We start from the raw sequence: 10,207 nt of genomic DNA on the forward strand, positions 1-10,207 counted from the left end.
TTGGGGGTTATCCTCGCCTTAAGAATATTTTAGTAATTATAGCTGGAAAACACGATTTTTTTTTAATTAATTTTTATAGGCGTTGTGAAAAAATGTGATAGGATAGGTAATCTTACCATATAAAGAAGAAAAGGAAGTTAAAACACCATTTACATAGCCTGCGACATATTCATAAGCTTCGAATAAATATATCCCACCTTCATAATAAAGATGCTCTTAATTAATAAAGTTCTACAATGGCGTTGTAAAATAAGTTTCAACTTTTCTTAGTACCCGTACCTCGTGTCGGACGAAATACAGCTTAATTGCATTGAATTAGAGTCGAAATTAGTTTGTCGAGTTAGGAAAACATGTGTCTGACAGGCATAAGATGCCTTACTGAATTTGATGGGTCCATAAAGGTGGGGTCTTATCTGAAGGGTCTATAATACGTCTAGCTAGTGGGTTTAATTAGAGATAGCATTGTTTACGTCGCCATGACAACGTCAACCCGCGAGCGTCTTTGTAATAGTGCTGTTCGTGATATGAAGTGTCCTCGATTACCGCCACTTTAGGGTTAATTTGCATCCCTATGCAAATTAACCCTTTTTACAATCAATTGTTTTCTCTTCAACAAAGAATTTTAGTCAAACTAGTGACTCAAATAATTTATAAGCCCTTCTAAATCGGTTCAGCGGTTTTTTGCGTAGGGAGATAACAGACGCACAGACAGGATATAGTGGATTTGACACTTGGTAGGTTCGCTAGGGTCACATGACAGCAGACGATAAGGAGCTACATACCTGCAAATCATGAAACATTGGTGCAAAGCCGCTCTCACACAATTTTGTTTTATAATCATTAGAGATTAAGAGGAGTCCACACCGCCCTTTTTTCCATACAAACGTTGTCCCCTGTTTCCTCCCTGGATAATGCTAGTAGAGTTATAATTTTTTTCTTGCATATCTACGGCCACTAATACAATGTCCCTATGTTTTCTTTTTTTTCATAATTTAATTATTAATTATGATATGAACGTTCAAAAACCCAAAGAAATGGCCAGATTTTCCGCTGTGTTCAAACATCCAGAAAACAGATTTGGCTAGATTATACAAAAAAAATAAAACATAGGAACACAGCTCAAAGCTTTCTTTAATCTTTAATGAAAAATGTACTTAAATCGGTTAAGCTTTGGAGAAGGAATCAGGGGACAACGAATCGTTGATTTACTGGATTTTCTGCAGTTGTCTCTATCGCGTTCTGCGGTAGAAGCTTGAGGTAAGGGAGACAGCTATAGATATTACACGTACTTTTTTTTTCATTTCTCTAGCCCCTGGTGTATCCTCTTAAAAATCTATTACAATAGATATGACAAAAGCGAAAATTAAAAAATAAATAAATCACACGACATATTTTGTAAAATAATATTATGTGCAAAAACCACAGACATAGATCAATATGTCTGTGGCAAAAACCTATACCTATTTAACGTAGGTAATGCGTGAAACTTAGTAGCTTGTATTTTGTAACTTTTTTCATCCCTTGGGTAACTTAAATATTTCGTCTCTCCTCCCCAAGATACACAAAGTCAAAGCTAAAGTAAATAAAATAAAGTTGGTATCTATCGGTAAACGTTTTAAGGTTTATTAGAGTTAGCGCGGTTTATCGCCGCATCGGAGACAACGATAAGAATTTCCATTCGACTGTTTATTTGGTGCTGGAGATGAAAAAAATCACACCGAACTGTAATTTAAAATATTTGGCGAGATTTGAAGACACTAAAATAAGAGTAGTACCATTGAACTAAAAGTGTGCGCGTAATTTTGGTCGCGCAGGAACTTATTTATCGCACGGGACTTCATCTAAGGCACGGGAATTGTTCGTGTTAAATGCTACTAAGTGTACATACTGTATATACACTTAGTAGCATTTAACATGCACATACTATAGGTACATACATAGTACATACGTATGTATGGATAGTGTTATCCAATGTCAGGATTACTAAGTATGTATTATATGAAACATTAAAAAGCTACAGCTCGGCAAATACAGTTTCTATGGTGGTGTAGGTTGTAGCATGTCATTTCTATACAGTTTGTTAATCTGCCAGCCTCATTTCGTATTACTTATTATCCAACGCGATATAATAAGATAAGGGCCTGCTTCGCAATCGGTTTGTATCAATTAGTTTATTTTATTAATTTGTTAACTCTAACAGAACTTTTATAATTTAACTTTTATAATAAGGTATTTGAATAAGGCGATTTGAAGACAATAAAACAAGAAAAGAAAGTTCAATATCGTACACAGGTACAGTTCGGTGTGATAGCATCCCGACAAAACGGCTAGTGGTCACGGAAAGTTTATTTTTTCATACAATTCGGGGAGTTGGGACTTCACTGTTCCTGTTTTATTTAGGTTAAGGATAAAGGTACCAAGTTAAACGAAAGCGTCTGTCCATCTTTTAATTCAATATACTTTATATATTATATCGCATGCGTTTGGTGTTGGTTGGTTTCATTTACTGAATTCGCTGGTCACTCAATCAAATAGCAGATAATACACAATACATAAATAAGACTCGCCGCCTTATTAAAAATAGCGTTGCAACTGCCTTCTTACGTTCCAGTGTGAACTGCGGGGCTAAAATGGTCGCGTTTAGCAATTCCTCTCAATCAATTCAGCAAATGAATTGTCAAAACTGTCAAACTGCCTTCTTACGTTGCAATGTGAACTGCGGGGCTAAAATGGTCTCATTTAGTAATTCCTCTCAATCAATTCAGCAAATGAATTGTCAAAACTGTCAAACTGACAAATGTCAAATTAGTACGAATTACTACAGATTGACAAGGCTTTTTATGAACGTGAGCGGGGGCGCTGTACGTAAAGGAGAACTGACAAAAATAACGTTTTTGTATGATGGCAGCGTTAGTTCCTTTTTTCGCCACGTTCATATATAAATCCTTGTCGATCTGTAGACATGAATTGCAAGCAGAGTGACCATTTTGCAATTTTAAGAAAATGAATCATATTACGATTCATATTATGATTCTACAAAGCGACCATTTTAGCCCCGCTGGCCTTTAACCCGTGAGAAGGCGCGCTATGAGCAATTTGCTCACACAAAAATTAAATTCGAAGATTTTTTGTGATTACAACGCCATAACGTTGTAAGTGTCTAGGTACCTTCCTCTGACGCAACTCTCGTGTCGGTCAGTTCCGTTGCTACAGCACTGCGAGGAGTTTTTGGTGACCGTGTACCATCGTGCGGCAATTTGCTAATCGCGCGCCCATCCGTGTATTAAACAATAAAAAAATACTTCCCCATGGCTTGCACCATAGAACTTATAAACTCTATTTTCTAGAATAAGGTCATCAGCAAAATTGGTTAGGAAGTTCAAAGACGCGGATCCGATGTTCGCAAGTTTGTTGCCGATTCTAGTTTACATTTGATTGAAATAACTAGATCAGTAATTGCATTGGTGCAATCACAAAGAGATGTTGAATCTAAATTTTGTGATTAATTGTAAATTATTCCACTTGATAAAATAATAAAGGTTGCACGTGGGAGAGCCATGCTTCGGCACGAATGGGCCGGCTCGACCGGAAAAATACCACGTTCTCACAGAAAACCGGCGTGAAACAGCGCTTGCGCTGTGTTTCGCCGAGTGAGTGAGTTTACCGGCGGCCCAATCCCTTACCCTATTCCCTTCCCTACCCTACCCTATTCCCTTCCCTTCCCTACCCTCCTCTATTACCCTATTCCCTCTTAAAAGGCCGGCAACGCACCTGCAGCTCTTCTGACGCTGCAAGTGTCCATGGGCGACGGAAGTTGTTTTCCATCAGGTGACCCGTTTGCTCGTTTGCCCTCTTATTTCATAAAAAAAACTTCGATAAGAAACGAATTAGCAGAAACAGGCATGACAGGAAGAATGGGGTTATTTCTTCCTCTACTACATGCAAAGCGTTATAAATGTATGTCTAACATTTCATACCCATCCCAAAAAAGTGTATTAACTCTATACTATATATTATGTATAATATACTGGATACATATACAAAGTAACAGAAAAGATCCACAATGTGCAATACAAGACTGAGTACTAAGTACCTAGTTATTTTGTTTTTATCGAGTTGCGACATACATAAGTAACTATAGACAATCACACAAATTCATTTTTTTTTTGTATTTTATAGCATTTAAGTAAAATAAAAAATAAACGTTTTTTTATAAATATATTTTTCTTGAAGCTGGTATTTCTAAGATATGAAGTTTTTCCATTTACTAAATATGTCTCAGGTTTGTAGGTCAGCTTTCAATACTTTTAGGCTTTGACATCATTTTATACGCTCTTCAATAACGTTTGTAGCTGACACTTAAATTAATACAGAGGTAATTTTCAGGAAAGTATATAGAAATAAATATTGTATTTGAAATTTTAAAGCTAAAGGCTAGGGCCTAGGCAAACTGACTCTATTACTTACCATAGTAAATATCCGAAAGAACATAAAAATATGTTTAAGGCAATACATATATATTAGGGACTTTAGGACATAATGACAGACTGTCTTATTCAATCTGTGATTTTGTTCACTCTTCTATATAAACCTTTTCTATGGCCTTGCTGAACGTGCTGGTATCTACTTCGCCTATCTATGAACATACATTATGCAACATAGCGTATCACATACAGAATCGAATGCATATCCAATACCGATCGGTGCGGATCTAATATGCGTTTTGAAGCGTGAAATTAGCGAAGGAGCGTCAAGATGGCCGATATGCAGGGGGGGAGTAATTGTTTAGTGTTAACGACCCGTGGACACATCTATTGATTTTATATCGATGGTACATCGTTAAATTTTTTATTGGGCTATGGTCTGAACCATGAGTAGTCTGATATTTTTAAATATTTTAACTTTACAAAATAAATCTAGTGACTCGTTATGTTTGGGATGCTCTATTTTATGCGATAATTAGATAAATTAATTATCTTTTTTTCTATTTCTGTAACTGAACTTAAGAAATGAACTGTCTTGTCTAGTAACAAGTAGCTTATCTGTTAACTCTAAAAATACTTGACCGATTTTGACGACATTTCTGTAATAGAACAAACAGCCATCACGGAAAACAGCTGGAAGTTGTTGGTTAGGCCACAGAATATACAGTGTGTTTGTGTAAACACCGTTATCCTTGAAACCATCGAAAAAAAACTCAAAAAAAATGCCGTCTTCATACCTATACGGATGCCCGGATCGGCAATTTGTATGGGTATGAAGACGGATTTTTTTGAGTTCCCAGCATTGTTCTCATAGAAAAAGTTGTTCATTTTGACGGTCTCATTTGATGGTTTCAAGTAACGGTGTTTACACAAACACACTGTATATTAGTCTTCTTTGATTGTTCTAAGGTTTTTATGTATCGGAAACAAAATAAAATACTCATACGTTATTGAGACTTTATTAATCTCCGTCAAAGTCGATCACATCTATCCTCGCCGGGCCAACCGAATAAATGAACATCAAGGTGAGACACGGGAGTATATTTCCCGAAGGACGATCCGCAAACGAATTTCCACCGTATTGTATTCCTATGTTTTGATATACATGTATATTAAACACTCGCTGTTGCCCGCGACTTCGTCCGCGTGGACTTTAGTTTGAGTGTTTACGCGCAAATCAAAAAGTAATCATTGAAATAAAATGGATAAGTATATACCGAAAGTTAGAGATTGCTTGTTGGAACGGGTAGGTGATTCTCAAGTCTCTTTGGTGGGGAGAGGAGCGAGCGGGGCGGGTGCACGGACGCTATTGCTAGATTTGTAATTACTGATTAGTACTTCGATCACAGTTTCCAGGAAATGCTATTGTATTCTATTGTCGTCGCGATCACCGGTGCTCTTATGGGACTTGAAGAATTAGACGAGTCGTTCATTGGTAAATTAGGATTAAATGGTATCACTTTTTTTGGTAGTTATTTTACGTTATTGACAAGCATTGTCATGTACATAAGCGACATTTTCGCCAGAGTAGACAGAATTATAGAGTATGCCGACTTGGAACTGATGTTGAAATTTTTAAATTTGACGTATTTGACGTATAGTCGTCGCTAGGGTTGTTAACTTGTCACCTACGAATTTAAAACTATGACATATTCGCTGGACGTGTTCCTCTTCGGTCGTATTGTTGTTTGTGTTTTGGTACATTCGATTAAAATTGTCAGAATCCAATTTTGAAATCTTTATTTTAAATATTTAAAAATAAATTATATCAGCCAGCGCGAGGCACATTCCGTTCATAATCCTAGTGAAACCCGACGTATTTGACAGATATTGAAACCTGTCCGTCTCTTTGCAGTCGAACTTCTGGTAGTTATGTCTATTGTGGTTTCACCATTAAACTTGTGCGAGGCCTTTTAAAAAATAAAGTACACTTGACACTACACTTTTTCATAGATTTTTATTTAAATTCCCTCTTGATAACTAAGATTAGCATGATAATATGTGTACATAGATGAATATGACTTTCTTCTTCTAATACAATATTTTAGCTAGCTGTAAGTTGTAACAGATCAATAAAATATATGTTTTGTTGTAGCAAACACTTGATGTTAGTATTCGTAAGGGCCTGTCTCCTCCGGGACTCGGGAGTTACAAAAATTTCATTCACCAGCCGCTCAGTACGCAGACAACGTACGCGTTATCACATTTACATGTTTTGATGTTACTGAAAATATTATATAGTATTGATAAAGTTTATATTAAGGTAAATGACTAGTAGATTGGACAGTACCAGAATCCAGTCATTGGAGAAAGCACAAAATCACAATATTTATTAATGTTGCTTCAAAAATTTCTTGTTTTAATGTAAAAGACTGCCTGTTTTTAAAGAAAAACAGTCAGTTTTTAAAGCAACATTAATAAATATGGTGTTTTTGGGCTTTTTCCAATGACTAGTACAGTCCAATCTACTAGTCATTTATCCTATGTCCGTAAAGAATTGTATTTTTAATTTTTTTATAAATATGTTATAAAAGTTTCTTATATTGTATTCGATAGAACCTTAAAGAGCTGTAATATTCTCATACTTGCGTTATTTTAACACTTGATAATTTTTAACTGTAATGAACATTCTTATCACTAAAATTACCTATAATTTGGTAAATATTAATTTATTATAATTATATTTTAAATTAAATATTTTTATACAGGCTACATGGCTATAGTGATATCATTCTGAACTCTGACTCACAAAATATTTTTTCTTTTCAGGTAAGCACAAATTCATACAACTCATACATAGGCCAAGACTACAAATAAGATGCCATCAAAAATCTCCTACAACTGTAAGTAAATAAAAAAATATGTACCTACATCCAAATATGGGAATGCAATCTTGGACCAAGATTGACTATTCAAGATCTTGGCGTCTTTTTTCTGAATCAAGATTGGTCAGTTCGAGATCTTGTTGAGATTCGGGTCGAGATCTTGGTCGCGAATGAAGATTTTCGGGATTTTCGAGATTGAGCAGAATAATGGAAAAAAATGCGTTTTTTTTGCTGCTAATTGATAGTAACCAATATTTTAATATTAAGTAATACATTATGTAATGTTTTAAAGAATTTGTTTTTGAGAAAATTGGGTATTGTTATATGAACTAAAGTCTAAACATAACAAACTCAGTTTTTACAAATTCAAGTTTTTTGAAACATAAAAATCTGACAAGTTAAGGCGCAGCGGAGACGACAGACTATCTATCTATCCAAACGCTAACAAACACACATACGCAGTACGCACCTGTGAAGTTTACTTGTTTTAACTACAGATGGCGCTAGATCAAACCACAGGATATAGATCAAATGTTCGTTTCGTGAGCCGTCAAACCCTTCTAAGACGCTTATCTGTCTACTATAATATATGGTCTAACTGTGGTTCGCGCTTTGCCACGCAGGTATGAACAATCTGAAAATCTCGAAATCTTGTTACAATCTTGGACTATTTATTAAATTCAGGATTGATGGCTTCCAAGATTCAATCTTGGAAAATCACTCAAGATCTTGGTGGAATCTTGATCTTGCAAGATCAAGATTGCATTCCTTAAGCACCTCCTCTTTTAAATGTCGGTTAAAATCACATTGATTGTAAATTGTGTAAGCAAAAATAGGTTTATAATTTATAAAATTTATTACCAAATCAATGTTTATATTATTTTGCTTCTAATAATACTTTTAATGTAGTACACTAGAAACTAACGAAATAATTTACTATTTCGTTAAACAAAAAAATATTATCCAAACTAATATTATAAATGCGAAAGTGTGTCTGTCTGTCTGTTACCTCTTCACGCACAAACCGCTGAAGCGATTTTGCTGAAATTTGGTATGGGGATACTTATTACTTTGAGTCCCGAGGAAGGACATAGGATACTTTTTATCCCGGAAAAATGTACGGTTCCCGCGCGATAAACGAGTTTTGGCGCAACGGAGTTGCGGGCGACATCTAGTTATTTATAAAATACCGCTACAAAAATTAATTTAATACCTCTAGGGCTATAACAGTGGAAGCAATTTCATTTATACCAGTTAGCTGTTACCCGCTAGCCGATACAAGAGAGTTATCACCATAAACTTTTATCTGCTGGTATAACTTCACTAACTAAACGCGAAACTCAAGCGTGAAGGGTATTATGCAAAGTACGTTCCGTACAAAATGTCTGTTTACTTGCAACACAAAAGATTTGGGTATACAGGTAAGATAAGATAAATATTCTTTATTGTGCATACATATTATAACAATTTAAAATAAAAGACATTTTTAAAACACAGCTAACACACAATGGCGGCCTTAATACTAATTAGTGATTTCTTCCAGGCAACCACAGGTAGAGGAAACATAATTTTAAGATATAAGTATGGTAAATGTGCCATCAACAAAAATGTATTACATGAAAATATAGATATATAATTATAAAATAAATACACAGCTACATACATAAATACAGGTGTATTCTGATAGCAGTTAAAATACTTAGGGCCTGTTTCACCACTTCCTAAGGCTATCCACTAATTAACTTGACAGATCAAGTGTGGAGAATCTGTCAAAAAAGTTGTGAATAGCCTATTAGGCACTTTACCAGAAAGTGGTGAAACAGGCCCTTACTCATTTAAAAGTGATTTTTAATATATTTCTCGGCACCAAAATCAGAAGGAACCTTAATTTCGATTTAGCTTTTTCATTCTGAAATACCTAAAATAGCTAGCTTTTTTAGTTGGGATGTAGTCTCGGTATTATGTAACAAAAATATTATGTCGTTTGATGTTTTACGTATGAGAATACCAATTTGCCGTTTGTTAGATTCGTACTAGATTAAAGATGGAAAGAAATCTTGATGTGTTCAAGTAAGCTGATGATGATGAAATGACACATAATCCCATGTCCCACCTCTGTGAGGGAAATCTGCAGGCACAAAGGGCTAACACCACAAAAGATGTCTACCGGATTTCTGGACCTCACACTAGGAGTCACTTTCAGAGTTTCTGGTGACAGTTTAATTTGGCAAACTGTGCTCCTGGACACGATGATTACTATAAAGCTGAGGCATAATCAAAATAACGATATACGTGGGAGAGCCATGCTTCTGCACGAATGGGCCGGCTCGACCGGAGAAATACCACGTTCTCACAGAAAACCGGCGTGAAACAGCGCTTGCGCTGTGTTTCGCCGAGTGACTGAGTTTACCGGAGGCCCAATCCCCTAACCTATTCCCTTCCCTACCCTCCCCTATTCCCTTTCCATCCCTACCCTCCCCTATTACCCTATTCCCTCTTAAAAGGCTGGCAACGCACCTGCAGCTCTTCTGATGCTGCGAGTGTCCATGGGCGACGGAAGTCCATCAGGTGACCCGTTTGCTCGTTTGCCCCCTTATTTCATTAAAAAAAAACGAGAAAATTTTATAATACACATTTTGACATCCATATTCCATACCATGCTATAAATGCGAAAGAGAGTCTGTCTCTCTGTGAGTCTGTTACGTCTTGACGCTCAAACCGCTGAGGCGATTGTGGTGAAATTTGTTGTGGAGATACCCTTCGCAAGTCCGACTCGCACTTGACCGATTATTATAATATAAAGTTGTCTCGATTCGCTGCTTGAGCTATATTGGCATTAAAACTTTGATAGTGATAATTTTGACTGCATTGAAGTTTCATAGACGTACTCTATGTTTG

The 10,207-nt window shown here is 36.0% G+C and overlaps 1 protein-coding gene across 1 annotated transcript in view; it reads left to right on the top strand.

Annotated features, from left to right (window-relative positions):
- The window catches only part of LOC121736848, a 628,730-nt gene that overhangs the window by 371,824 nt on the left and 246,699 nt on the right, over positions 1 to 10,207 (top strand). The window lies entirely within an intron of this gene.

The sequence above is a fragment of the Aricia agestis genome, chromosome 19 (assembly GCF_905147365.1).
Source record: "Aricia agestis chromosome 19, ilAriAges1.1, whole genome shotgun sequence".
NCBI lineage: Eukaryota > Metazoa > Arthropoda > Insecta > Lepidoptera > Lycaenidae > Aricia > Aricia agestis.